The sequence below is a fragment of the Grampus griseus genome, assembly GCF_964374135.1.
Source record: "Grampus griseus genome assembly, chromosome: 9".
Taxonomy (NCBI): domain Eukaryota; kingdom Metazoa; phylum Chordata; class Mammalia; order Artiodactyla; family Delphinidae; genus Grampus; species Grampus griseus.
Window position 1 is genome coordinate 58,714,634 of NC_139003.1, and position 13,173 is coordinate 58,727,806.

The 13,173-nt window shown below is 39.7% G+C and overlaps 1 protein-coding gene across 2 annotated transcripts in view; it reads left to right on the forward strand.

The window, feature by feature from the left end:
- DYNC1I1 (dynein cytoplasmic 1 intermediate chain 1) overlaps positions 1-13,173 on the forward strand; it is a 337,047-nt gene that overhangs the window by 67,757 nt on the left and 256,117 nt on the right. The window lies entirely within an intron of this gene.

The window sequence follows — 13,173 nt, forward strand, 5'->3', positions numbered from 1 at the left end:
ACAGGCATTTCCTAGAAACGTAGTTTATTTGTCTTATAGGGTTGGAGTTAGCTTATATTCACACTTGAGATATTTCCAGTGGGGTGCTTGTCCTAGCTGCGCTCAAGCTCAGGAGCACCGACTGTGTGCTGCTCCTTTCAGCTTGCTCTGGTGAATTCAGATCAGCCCGAAACCAGCCACGGTGAGGGTATTTACACCACAAAAAGTGGCAAATGCTGCAAACCAGGGCTTGCTCCCTTTCCCTCAAGCCAGTTATTGAACATTTACCAACACGCCACTGGGTACCTCAGTATGTGAAAAATTTTATTACAGTATTTTCTGAAGCTATTACGTTTCTTTCTAAATACAACCTAATGAATCCTGAAGTGGGTGTTTATTTATTTATTATTTATTTTGAATTTCTGAGATTCCTGGGCATGTATCTATGGGTTTCTATCAATTTCAGTGCCTACTGTAGGCGTTCAAGGTTGAAGGGTCTCTATATGTTAGGTTAAATGCCATCTGCCTGGGTCCTTCTATGTATGCAAAAGTTCTCTGCAGACTCACAACACTGCTAAGGCAAGGTAATATCCTAACACTTCAGGTAACTACACTGTTTTTTTTAACACTACTAAATTTCTGGCTATTTAGTTATGTAGTTCATTGTATGTTTTATTTCCATTTGTATTATTTAAATAACCAAGAAGTATGGCTTAAATCATGGTAAAAAACCCTGAATACATAGTATGTTACTATTCAGGAGAATTTCAGACTGTAGTTCTTCAATATTTCATTGTGTTTTTTTCTAAAAAAAGGGCTAGAACTGGCAGAGACTTTACCTTATGCACTTAAATTAACAGATTTTTTAGACAGATTGTGACACTGGTAAATTACACTTGCTTGCGTGGAACAGTTAGGAATTTTCCTATTTATATCTGTTTTCCCGGCAAAAACTCAGTTTTTTTTTGTGAAGTTTTTTTTTAATGAAGTTTTTTTATGAAGTTTACCTCAGGCGACAAGAGTTTTCTAGTGACAGTTTTATTTCCTCTTCTTGCTCTTTGGCATGGGGTTAACGGGCTCTGTCATTTGATTTTTTTTAACACCTTTATTGAAGTATGATTAATATTAAAGAAATGACACACATTTAAAGTATTCAAATTGATAAATTTTAATGTATACACATTCATAAAATTATCACCACAATCACGATAATAAGCATATTCATCATCCCCCAAAAGTTTTCTCCTGTGCCTTTTTCATCCTCGCTCCTGCTTCTCTCCACCCCCCAAACAACTGATATGCTTTCTGTCACTGTCCATTACTTTACATTTCCTAGAATGTTATATAAATGAAATCATGCAGTAGGTACTCTTTTGACTGACTTCTTTTACTCAGAATAATTATGTCAAGACTCATTCATGTAGGTGTGTATCAGCAGTTGATTCCTTATTTTTGTTGACTAGTTCATTGTATGGACATACCACAGTTTGTTTATCCGGTCCCTTTTTTTTCTTTTTTTAACATCTTTATTGGAGTATAGTTGCTTTACATTGTTGTGTTAGTTGCTGCTGTATAAAAAAGTGAATCAGCTATATGTATACATATGTCCCCATATCCCCTCCCTCTTGCGTCTCCCTCCCACCCTCCCTCTCCCACCTCTCTAGGTAGTCACAAAGCACAAGCTGATCTCTCTTTGCTATGCAGCTGCTTCCCACTAGCTATCTGTTTTACATTTGGTAGTGTATATAAGTCCATGCCACTCTCTCACTTCGTCCCAGCTTACTCTTCCCCCTACCCATGTCCTCAAGTCCATTCTCTATGTCTGCGTCTTTATTCCTGTCCTGCCCCTAGGTTCTTCAGAGCCTTTTTTTTTTTTTTAAGATTCCATGTATACGTGTTACCATACGGTATTTGTTTTTCTCTTTCTGACTTACTTCACTCTGTGTGACAGACTCTAGGTCCATCCACCTCACTACAAATAACTCAATTTGTTTCTTTTTATGGCTGAGTAATATTCCATTGTGTATATGTGCCACATTTTCTTTATATATTCATCTGTTGACGGACACTTAGGTTGCTTCCGTGTCCTGGCTACTGTAAATGGTGCTGCAGTGAACATTGTGGTACATGACTCTTTTTGAATTATGGTTTTCTCAGGGTATATGCCCAGTAGTGGGATTGCTGGGTCATATTGTAGTTCTATTTGTAGTTTTTTAAGGAACCTCCATACTGTTCTCCATAGTGGCTGTACCAATTTACATTCCCACCAACAGTGCAAGAGGGTTCCCTTTTCTTCACACCCTCTCCAGCATTTATTGTTTGTAGATTTTTTGGTGATGGCCATTCTGACCGGTGTGAGGTGATACCTCATTGTAGTTTTGATTTGCATTTCTCTAATGATTAGTGATGTTGAGTATTCTTTCATGTGTTTGTTAGAAATCTGCATGTCTTCTTTGGAGAAATGTCTATTTAGGTCTTCTGCCCATTTTTGGATTGGGTTGTTTGTGTTTTTGATATTGAGCTGCTTGTATATTTTGGAGATTAATCCTTTGTCAGTTGCTTCATTTGCAAATATTTTCTCCCATTCTTAGGGTTGTCTTTTGGTCTTATTTATGGTTTCCTTTGCTGTGCAAAAGCTTTTACGTTTCATTAGGTCCCATTTGTTTATTTTTTGTTTTTATTTCCATTACTCTAGAAGGTGGGTCAAAAAGGATCTTGCTGTGATTTATGTCATAAGGTGTTCTGCCTATGTTTTCCTCTCAGAGTTTTATAGTGTCTGGTCTTACATTTAGATCTTTAATCCATTTTGAGTTTACATTTGTGTATGGTGTTAGAAAGGGATCTAATTTCATTCTTTTACATGTAGCTGTCCAGTTTTCCCAGCACCACTTATTGAAGAGGCTGTCTTTTCTCCACTGTATATTCTTGCCTCCTTTATCAAAGGTAAGATAAGGTGACCATATGTGTGTGGGTTTATCTCTGGGCTTTCTATCCTGTTCCATTGATCTATATTTCTGTTTTTGTGTCAGTACCATAATGTCTTGATTACTGTAGCTTTGTAGTATAGTCTGAAGTCAGGGAGCCTGATTCCTTCAGCTCCGTTTTTGTTTCTCAAGATTGCTTTGGCTCTTTGGGGTCTTTTGCATTTCCATAGAAATTGTGAAATTTTTTGTTCTAATTCTGTGAAAGATGCCAGTGGTAGTTTGATAGGGATTGCATTGAATCTGTAGATTGCTTTGAGTAGTATAGTCATTTTCACAATGTTGATTCTTCCAATCCAAGAACATGGTATATCTCTCCATGTGTTTGTATCATCTTTAATTTCTTTCATCAGTGTCTTATAGTTTTCTGCACACAGGTTTTTTGTCTCCTTAGGTAGGTTTATTCCTACATATTTTATTCTTTTTGTTGCAGTGGTGAATGGGAGTGTTTCCTAAATTTTGCTTTCAGATTTTTCATTATTAGTGTAAAGGAATGCAAGAAATTTCTGTGCATTAATTTTGTATCCTGCTACTTTACCAAATTCATTGATTAGCTCTAGTAGTTTTCAGGTAGCATCTTTACAATTCTCTATGTATAGTATCATGTCATCTGCAAACAGTGACAGTTTTACTTCTTCTTTTCTGATTTGGATTCCTTTTATTTCTTTTTTGTCTTTCATTGCTGTGGCTAAAACTTCCAAAACTTTGTTGAATAATAGCGGTGAGAGTGGGCAACCTTGTCTTGATCCTGCTCTTAGTGGAAATGGTTTCAGATTTTCACCATTGAGAACGATGTTGGCTCTGGGTTTGTCATATATGGCTTTCATTATGTTGAGGTAAGGTCTGTCTGTGCCTACTTTCTGTAGAGTTCTTACCATAAATGGGTGTTGAATTTTGTCAAAAGCTCTTTCTGCATCTATTGAGATGATCATATGGTTTTTATCCTTCAATTTGTTAATATGGTGTATCACGTTGATTGATTTGCGTATATTGAAGAATCCTTGCATTACTAGGATAAACCCCACTTGATCATGGTGTGTAACCCTTTTAATGTGCTGTTGGATTCTGTTTGCTAGTATTTTGTTGAGGATTTTTGCACCTATGTTCGTCAGTGATATTGGCCTATAGTTTTCTTTTTTTTTAACATCTTTGTCTGGTTTTGGTATCAGGGTGATGGTGACCTTGTAGAATGAGTTTGGGAGTGTTCCTCCCTCTGCTATATTTTGGAAGAGTTTGAGAAGGATAGGTGTTAGCTCTTCTCTAAATGTTTGATAGAATTCACCTGTGAATCCATCTGGTCCTGGGCTTTTGTTTGTTGGAAGATTTTTAATCACAGTTTCAATTTCAGTGCTGTGATTCCTCTGTTGGATTTTCTGTTTCTTCCTGGTTCAGTCTTGGGAGGTTGTGCTTTTCTAAGAATTTGTCCATTTCTTCCAGGTTGTCCATTTTCTTGGCATAGAGTTGCTTGTAGTAATCTCTCATGATCCTTTGTATTTCTGCAGTGTCAGTTGTTACTTCTCCTTTTTCATTTCTAATTCTGTTGATCTGAGTCTTCTCCTTTTTTTTCTTGAGTCTGGCTAATGGTTTATCAATTTTGTTTATCTTCTCAAAGAACCAGCTTTTAGTTTTATGGATCTTTCCTACATTTCTTTTTCATTTATTTCTGATCTGATCTTTATGATTTCTTTCCTTCTGCTAACTTTGGGGTTTTTTTGTTCTTCTTTCTCTAATTGCTTTAGGTGTAAGGTTAGGTTGTTTATTTGAGATTTTTTGTGCTTCTTGAGGTAGGATTGTATTGCTAAAAACTTCCGTCTTAGAACTGCTTTTGCTGCATTCCATAGGTTTTGGGTTGTCGTGTTTTCATTGTCATTTGTTTCTAGGTATTTTTTAACTTCCTCTTTGATTTCTCCAGTGATCTCTTGGTTATTTAGTAGCATATTGTTTAGCCTCCATATGTTTGTATTTCTTAAAGTTTTTTTTCCTGTAATTGACATCTAGTCTCATAGTGTTGTGGTTGGAAAAGATACTTGATACGACTTCAATTTTCTTTTCTTTTTTAAAATAATTTATTTATTTATTTTTGGCTGTGTTGGGTCTTCATTGCTGTGTGCGAGCTTTCTCTAGTTGTGGAGAGCAGGGGCTACTCTTTGTTGCAGTGCGTGGGCTTCTCATTGCAGTGGCTTCTCTTGTTGCAGAGCATGGGCTCTAGGCGTGCAGGCTTCAGTAGTCGTGACGTGCAGGCTCAGTAGTTGTAGCTCGCGGACTCTGTAGCGCAGGCTCAGTAGTTGTGGCACATGGACTTAGTTGCTCTGCAGCATGTGGAATCTTCCTGAACCAGGGCTCGAACGCATGTGCCCTGCATTGGCAGGTGGATTCTTAACCATTGTGCCACAAGGGAAGTCCAATTTCAATCTTCTTAAATTTAGCAAGGCTTGATTTGTGACCCAAGATATGACCTATCCTGGAGAATGTTCCCTGAGCACTTGAGAAGAAAGTGTATTCTGTTGTTTTTGGATGGAATGTCCTGTAAATATCAATTAAGTCCATCTTGTTTAATGTATCATTTAAAGCTTGTGTTTCCTTATTTATTTTCATTTTGGATGATCTGTCCATTGGTGAAAGTGGGGTGTTAAAGTCCCCTACTATGAATGTGTTACTGTCGATTTCCCCTTTTATGGCTGTTATTATTTGCCTTATATATTGAGGTGCTCCTATGTTGGGTGCATAAATATTTACAATTGTTATATCCTCTTCTTGGATTGATCATTATGTAGTGTCCTTCTTTGTCTCTTGTAACATTCTTTATTTTAAAGTCTATTTTATCTGATATGAGAATTGCTACTCCAGCTTTCTTTTGATTTCCATTTTCATGGAATACCGTTTTCCATCCCCTTACTTTCAGTCTGCATGTGTCCCTCGGTCTGAAGTGGGTCTCTTGTAGACAGCATATATATGGATCTTGTTTTTGTATCCATTCATCCAGTCTGTGTCTTTTGGATGGAGCATCTAATCGATTTACATTTAAGGTAATTATTGATGTGTATGTTCCTATTACCTTTTTCTTAATTGCTTTGGGTTTGATTTTGTAGGTCTTTTCCTTCTCTTGTGTTTCCTGCCTAGAGAAGTTCCTTTAGTATTTGTTATAAAGCTAGTTTGGTGGTGCTGAATTCTCTTAGCTTTTGCTTGTCTGTAAAGGTTTTAATTTCTCCATTGAATCTGAATGAGATCCTTGCTGGGTAGAGTAATCTTGGTTGTCGGTTTTTCTTCTTCATCACTTTAAATAATGTCCTGCTAGTCCCTTCTGGCTTGCAGAGTTTCTGCTGAAAGATCAGCTGTTAACCTTATGGGTATTCCCTTGTATGTTATTTGTTGCTTTTCCCTTGCTGCTTTTAATATTTTTCTTTGTATTTAATTTTTGATAGTTTGATTAATATGTGTCTTGGCATGTTTCTCCTTAGATTTATCCTGTATGGGACTCTCTGTGCTTCCTGGACTTGACTGACTATTTCCTTTCCCATATTAGGGAAGTTTTCAACTATAATCTCTTCAAATATTGTCTCAGTCCCTTTCTTTTTCTCTTCTTCTTCTAGGACCCCTATAATTTGAATGTTGTTGCAGTTATTGTTGCCCCAGAGGTCTTTGAGACTGTCCTCAATTCTTTTTTTTTTTTTGCGGTATATGGGCCTCTCACTATTGTGGTCTCTCCCCGCGCAGAGCACAGGCTCCAGACGTGCAGGCTCAGAGGCCATGGCTCACGGGCCCAAACGCTCTGCAGCATGTGGGATCTTCCTGGACCGGGGCACGAACCCATGTCCCCTGCATCGGCAGCCGGACTCTCAACCACTGCGCCACCAGGGAAGCCCTGTCCTCAATTCTTTTCATTCTTTTTTCTTTATTCTGCTCTGTGGTAGTTATTTCCACTATTTTATCTTCCAGGTCACTTATCCATTCTTCTTCCTTAGTCATTCTGCTATTGATTCCTTCTAGAGGATTTTTTATTTCATTTATTGTGCTGTTCATCATTGTTCCTTTGCTCTTTAGTTTTTCTAGGTCCTTGTTAAATGTTCCTTGTATTTTCTCCATTCTATTTCCAGGATTTTGGGTCACCTTTACTATCATTACTCTGAATTCTTTTTCAGGTAGACTGCCTATTTCCTCTTCATTTGTTTGGTCTGGTGGGTTTTTGCCTTGCTCCTTCATCTGCTGCGTATTTCTCTGTCTTCTCATTTTGCCCAGCTTATTGTGTTTGGGGTCTCCTTTTTGCAGGCTGCAGGTTCATAGTTCTGTTGCTTTTGGCTTCTGCCCCTAGTGGGTCGGGTTGGTTCAGTGGGTTGTGTAGGCTTCCTGGTAGAGAGGACTGGTGCCTATGTTCTTGTGGATGAGGCTGGATCTTGTCTTTCTGGTGGGCAGGACCGCATCTGGTAGTGTGTTTTGGGGTGTCTGTGAACTTAGTACGATTTTAGGCAACCACTCTGGTAATGGGTGGGATTGTATTCCTGTCTTGCTAGTTGTCTGGCATGGGGTGTCCAGTAGTGGAGCTTGCTGGTCGTTGAGTGGAGCTGGGTCTTAGGGTTGAGACAGAGATCTCTGGGAGAGCTCTCACCGATTGATATTACATAGGGCCAGGAGGTCTGTGGTGGTCAAATGTCCTGAACTTGGCTCTCCCACCTCAGAGCCTCAGGCCTGACACCCGGCCGGAGCACCAAGACCCTGTCAGCCACACGGCTGTCAACTTGGTACAAGGGAAGCTTGCTAGTGAATTAAGGTGCAAAAAAGACACAAGGCATAAATACCTCAATCTTATATTTTAAGGTTTGTATAACTCTGGTGGGTAGAAATCCAGACTCGAATGAGAAACGGCACAGACTTTATGTTCCAGGCACTTTGCTCTGCTTTGATTTCCTTGTCCTCGAGGAGCACACAGTCCACAAAGGTATTGCGTGCGGTGCCAACTCTCTGGTTCCACTTATCCGGTCACTTTTTGGTGTACATTTGGGTTGTTTCCAGTTTTCCCCATTACAAATAAAAATGCTATGAGCGTTCATGTAGAAATATTTTTATGCAGTATGCTTTCATTTCTTTTGGGGAAATATCACAAAGTATAATGGCTGAATTGTATAGAGAATGTATATTTAACTTAAAATGTCAAACTGTTTTCAAAGTGGCTTTACCGTTATATACATTCTCACTAGTAGTATATGTGAGCCTCAGTTCCTCCACATTCTTGACAACACTTGGTTTGTTGGCATATAACTGTTCATAGTATATCTTACGATTTTTTTGTTATCTCTGTGGTTGGTTGTTATTTCATCTCTTTCATTTCTTATTTTGTTTATTTGGGTTCTCTCTCTTTTGTTCTTGATGAGTCTGGCTAAAAGTTTATCAATTTTGTTTATCTTTTCAGAAAACCAACCTGTGGTTTCATTGATTTTCTCTATTGTTTCTTCATCTCTATTTTATTTATTTCCTGTCTGATCTTTATTGTTTCCTTCCCTCCGCTGGCTTTGGGCTTTCTTTGTTCTTTTTCTAAGTCCTTTAGATGGTAAGTTATGTGTTTATTTGAGATTTTTCTTGTTTCTTGAGGAAGGTCTGTATCACTATAAGCTTTCCTCATAAAAGTGATTTTGCTGCATCCCATAGATTTTGGAACATGTGTTTCCATTTCCATTTGTCTCAAGGTATTTTCTGATTTTCTCTTTGATTTCTTCATTGAGCCTTTTTTTTTTCTTCTTTTGTGGTACGCGGGCCTCTCACTGTTGTGGCCTCTCCCGTTGCGGAGCGCAGGCTCAGCGGCCATGGCTCACGGGCCCAGCCGCTCCGCAGCATGTGTGATCTTCCTGGACCGGGGCACAAACCCGTGTCCCCTGCATCGGCAGGCGGAGTCTCAACCACTGCGCCACCAGGGAAGCCTGCCATTTTTTTTTAGTAGCATGTTATTTAGTCCCCTGTGTTTGTTTTTTTCCCATTTTCTTTCTGTAATTGATTTCTAGTTTCATATTGTGGTCAGAAAAAAATGCTTGATATAATTATATTCTCTTAAATTTGTTGACACTAGTTTTGTGGCCTAGGATGTGATCTATCTTGGAAAACATTCCATGTACACTTGAAAAGAATGTGTATTCTGCTGTTATTGGATGGAATGTCCTATAGATTTCATTAAGTTCAACTTGTTTAGTGTGTCATTTAAGACTATGTTTCCCTGTTGATTTTCTGTCCGGAAAATCTGTCCGTTGATGTCTGTGGGGTGTTAAAGTCTCCTACTATTATTGTATTCCTGGCAATTTCTTTCTTTATGACTGTTAGTATTTGTTTTGTGTATTTAGGTGCTCCTATATTGAGGGCATATATGTTTTTTTAAAAAAATTTATTTATTATTTTTGGCTGTGTTGGGTCTTTGTTGCTGTGCACGGGCTTTCTCTAGTTGCAGCGAGCGGGGGGGCTACTCTTCATTGCAGTGCACGGGCTTCTCTTTGCAGTGGCTTCTCTTGTGGTGGAGCACGGGCTGTAGAGCGCATGGGCTTCAGTAGATGTGGCACGTGGGCTCAGTAGTTGTGGCTCACGGGCTTAGATGCTCCACAGCATGTGGGATCTTCCCGGAACAGGGCTTGAACCCGTGTCCCCTGCATTGGCAGGCGGATTCTTAACCACTGCCCCACCAGGGAAGCCCGAGGGCATATATGTTAACAGGTGTAATATCCTTTTTGTATTGATCCCTTTATCATTATATAACGTCCTTCTTTGTCTTTCTTTATGGACTTTGTTTAAAGTCTATTTTGTCTGATATGGGTATTGCTACTCCTGCTTTCTTGCGAGTTTTGTTGGCATGAAATATCTTTTACCATCCTCTCCCTTTCAGTCTGTGTTTGTCTTTAGCTCTGAAGTGAGTCTTTTGTAAGCAGTATATAGATAGGTGTTGTTTTTTATTCAGTCAGCCACCTTTTGTCTTTTGATTAGAGCATTTAGTCCATTAACATTTAAAGTAATTATTAAGAGGTATGTACTTATTTCCATTTTATTACTTGTTTTCTTGTTGGCTTTGTAGTTCTTCTGTGTTCTTCTTTTTGTTTCTTCCCTTGAGGTTTGATACTTTTCATTAGTTGTATGCTTGTGTTCCTTTCTCTCTGTTTTTGTGTATCGTAAGTTTTTGATTTGTGATTACTCTGGAGTTCATATATGCTGACCTTTAACTATATGTACTTGTTTTAATCTGGTAGTCATTTAAGTTGAAACACATTTTAAAGGATCTACATTTTTTTTTTACTCCTGTCTCCCACATTTTTGTTTTTGATGTCATATTTTACATTTTCATGTTTATCCCTTAACTGTTTATTGTAGTTATACTTAATGATTTTTAAAAATCTTTATCCTAGCTTATTTAAGTGTTTGATCTTTAGCATTTACTATATGTTTGCCTTTACTAGTGAGATTTTTTTCTTTCCTATAGATTCTTCTTGTTATAGCCTTTTCTTTACCACTTAGAGAATACCCTTTAACATTTCTTATAGGGTAGGTTTAGTATTGATGAATTCTTTTAGCTTTTACTTGTCTGAGAAGTTCTTTGTCTCTCCTTCAATTCTAAATGATAATTTTGCTGGGTTGACTATTCTAGATTGCAGGTTTTTCCTTTTCGGGACTTTGAATATATCATGCCCCACTCCCTTTTGGCCTGCAAAATTTCTTCAGAAAAATCATCAGATAGTCTTATGGGGGTTCCCTTGTATATGACTCTTTGTTTTTCTCTTGCTACTTTAGAATTCCCTTTTTTTTTTTTACTTTTGTCATTTTAAATTATGATATGTCTTGGTATGTGTCTGTTTGGGTTCACCTTGTTTGGGACCCTCTGTGCTTCCTGTACCTGGATATTCGTTTCCTTCTTCAGGTTTGAGAAATTTTCAGGCATGATTTCATCAAATACGGTTTTGATCCCCTTCTCTCTCTCCTCTCCTTCTGGGGCCCCTATAATGTGAATGTTGGTATGCTTCATTTTATCTCAGAGATCTCTTAAACTCTTCTCATTTTTTAATTTTAATTTTCTTTTTGCTGTCCTAATTGGGTGATTTCCATTATTCTATCTTCCAGATCACTTGTGCATTCTTCTGTATTGCCTAATTTGCTATTCATTCCTTCTAGTGTGTTTTTCATTTCAGTTATTGTATTTGTCAGTTCTGATCCTTTTTTATACTTTCTAGTTCCTTGTTAAAATTCTCACTCTGTTTATTCCTTTCCCTAATTCAGTTAGCATTTTTATTACTACTGCTTTGAATTATTTACCTGGTATATTGTTTATTTCTATTTCATTATTTATTTTTTTCAGGTTTTTTCTTTTGCTCTTTCAATTGAGACCAGTTCCTCTGTCTTATCATTTTGCTTAACTTTCTCTGTCTCTATGAAATTAGGTGAAATAGTTACCTATTGTAGTCTTGAAGGGGTGTCCTCATGTGGGTGTGTCCCTCTACTGTCTGTGTGTGCCCGGTAGCTTTGGTTGGGAGCTAGATTCGATGTGAACACAAGTTATGTCTTTCCTCACGGTGTGCTGGCAGGTATCACCTTGGTTGGAGGTGGAGCTGGAGAAAGGGGCTTTGGCTGGGGTCAGGTGTGAGCCCGGGCTTACCATTTGCTCAGTGGTTGTCTCCACCCTATTGGGAGCAGGGTCAGGTCCCACCTTGCTGAGGCAGAAGCTCTGAGGGGTCAGGTCTGTGCTGGTTCTGTTCCCTTTCAGTGTGAGCTCTTCCTGCTCCCAGCACCAGGACTTCTGCCCCAGAGGGGAGCAGTGCTGGAACAAGAGGCACCCGCGCAGGCTTTCGGTGTGATGGGGCACAGGCTGCAGCAGTGTGGCTCCATACAGAGGTTGGGGCTACTTCTGATGCTCTGCCTGTGCAGTTGCCAGTACTGGCTGCCCCCACCCTGCTCAGACCCTGCTTTGGGGTCTGAGTCTTCTTTATCCTTCACGTCCATTCTCTTCCCTCAGTCTGTACCACTGCCACCCTGGTGTGGAGCTGTGCTGCAGGGCAGGCAGTGCCCGTGTGGGCCCTTCACATGTGTTGTGGCATGGGCTACAGTGTTCTGGCCATGACCAGAGGTCATGGGCTACAGTGGTCTGGCCATGACCAGAGGTCAGGGCTGCTTCTGATGCGCTGCCTGTGCGAGTGCCAGTAATGGCTGCCCCTGCCCTTTTCAGACGCTGCCTCAGGTCTGAGCTACCGCTGTGTCTGACGGCTGAACTCTCTCCTCAGCCGTGGCAGCCCTCGCTCCAGTGTGGAGCTGCAATGTGAAGTAAGTGGGGCTGGAGCATTAGCTTGGCTCAGGCAGGGGCAGGCACCCAGGGTAGTTGCAGTAAACCAGTCAGCTGCCTGCGCGGTTCCAATACGCCTTCTCTACCTTGCTTTGGGAGTAAGCACTCATGCGTGTGCTCCTCATGCTTCACTTGTCTGTGCTTCCCACAGCCCTCCTGCCAGTCCCATTGGCCCTCCAACCACTCAAGGGAGCTCATCTTCCCTGTGTTGGACCCCGGGGCTGGGGTGCCCAACATGTGGCTTGAAGAACTCAGTCCCAGGGAGGATCTCCACCCATGTAATCTCCCTTGTCCTCTGAGCCCCCTCCCAGGAGTACAGGTCCTGACCTGATGGCGTCTCTTCTTTTCCTACCCAGTTCCATCTTTCTTACAGCCTTTGTTGTACAGGAGTCTTTCTGCTAGTTTCCAATGAGAATTGTGCCACATGTAGATGTGTTTTTGATGTGTATATGGCGTGGGGTGAGTTCCACATCCCTCTACTCCACCATCTTGATCAGCCAGTTATCTTTGAAAGAGATTTAAATAATAAGGAAAATATCTTACGTATTTACCCATGTAGTCAATACTTTTCTGATGTCCTTCCTTGGTGTAGATGCATCTTTCCATCTGGCATCATTTTCCTTCTGTCTGGTAGATATCCTTTAACACTTCTTAGAGTTAGGATCTTCTGTTAAGGCATTCTTTTAGTTTTTATGTCTTAAACGTCTTTGTTATATCGTTATTTTTGACATACGTTTTAACTGAGTATAGAATTCTAGGTTGACAGTCTTTTTCTTCCAGTACTTCAGAAATGTTGCTTCATTGTCTTCTCACTTGCATTGTTTTTGACCAGAAATATGCTCTCATCCCTTTCTTTATTTCTCTGAGTATAATGTCTTTTTTTTTTCCTGGATGCTTTTGCAGTGTTCTCTTTTTCATCGA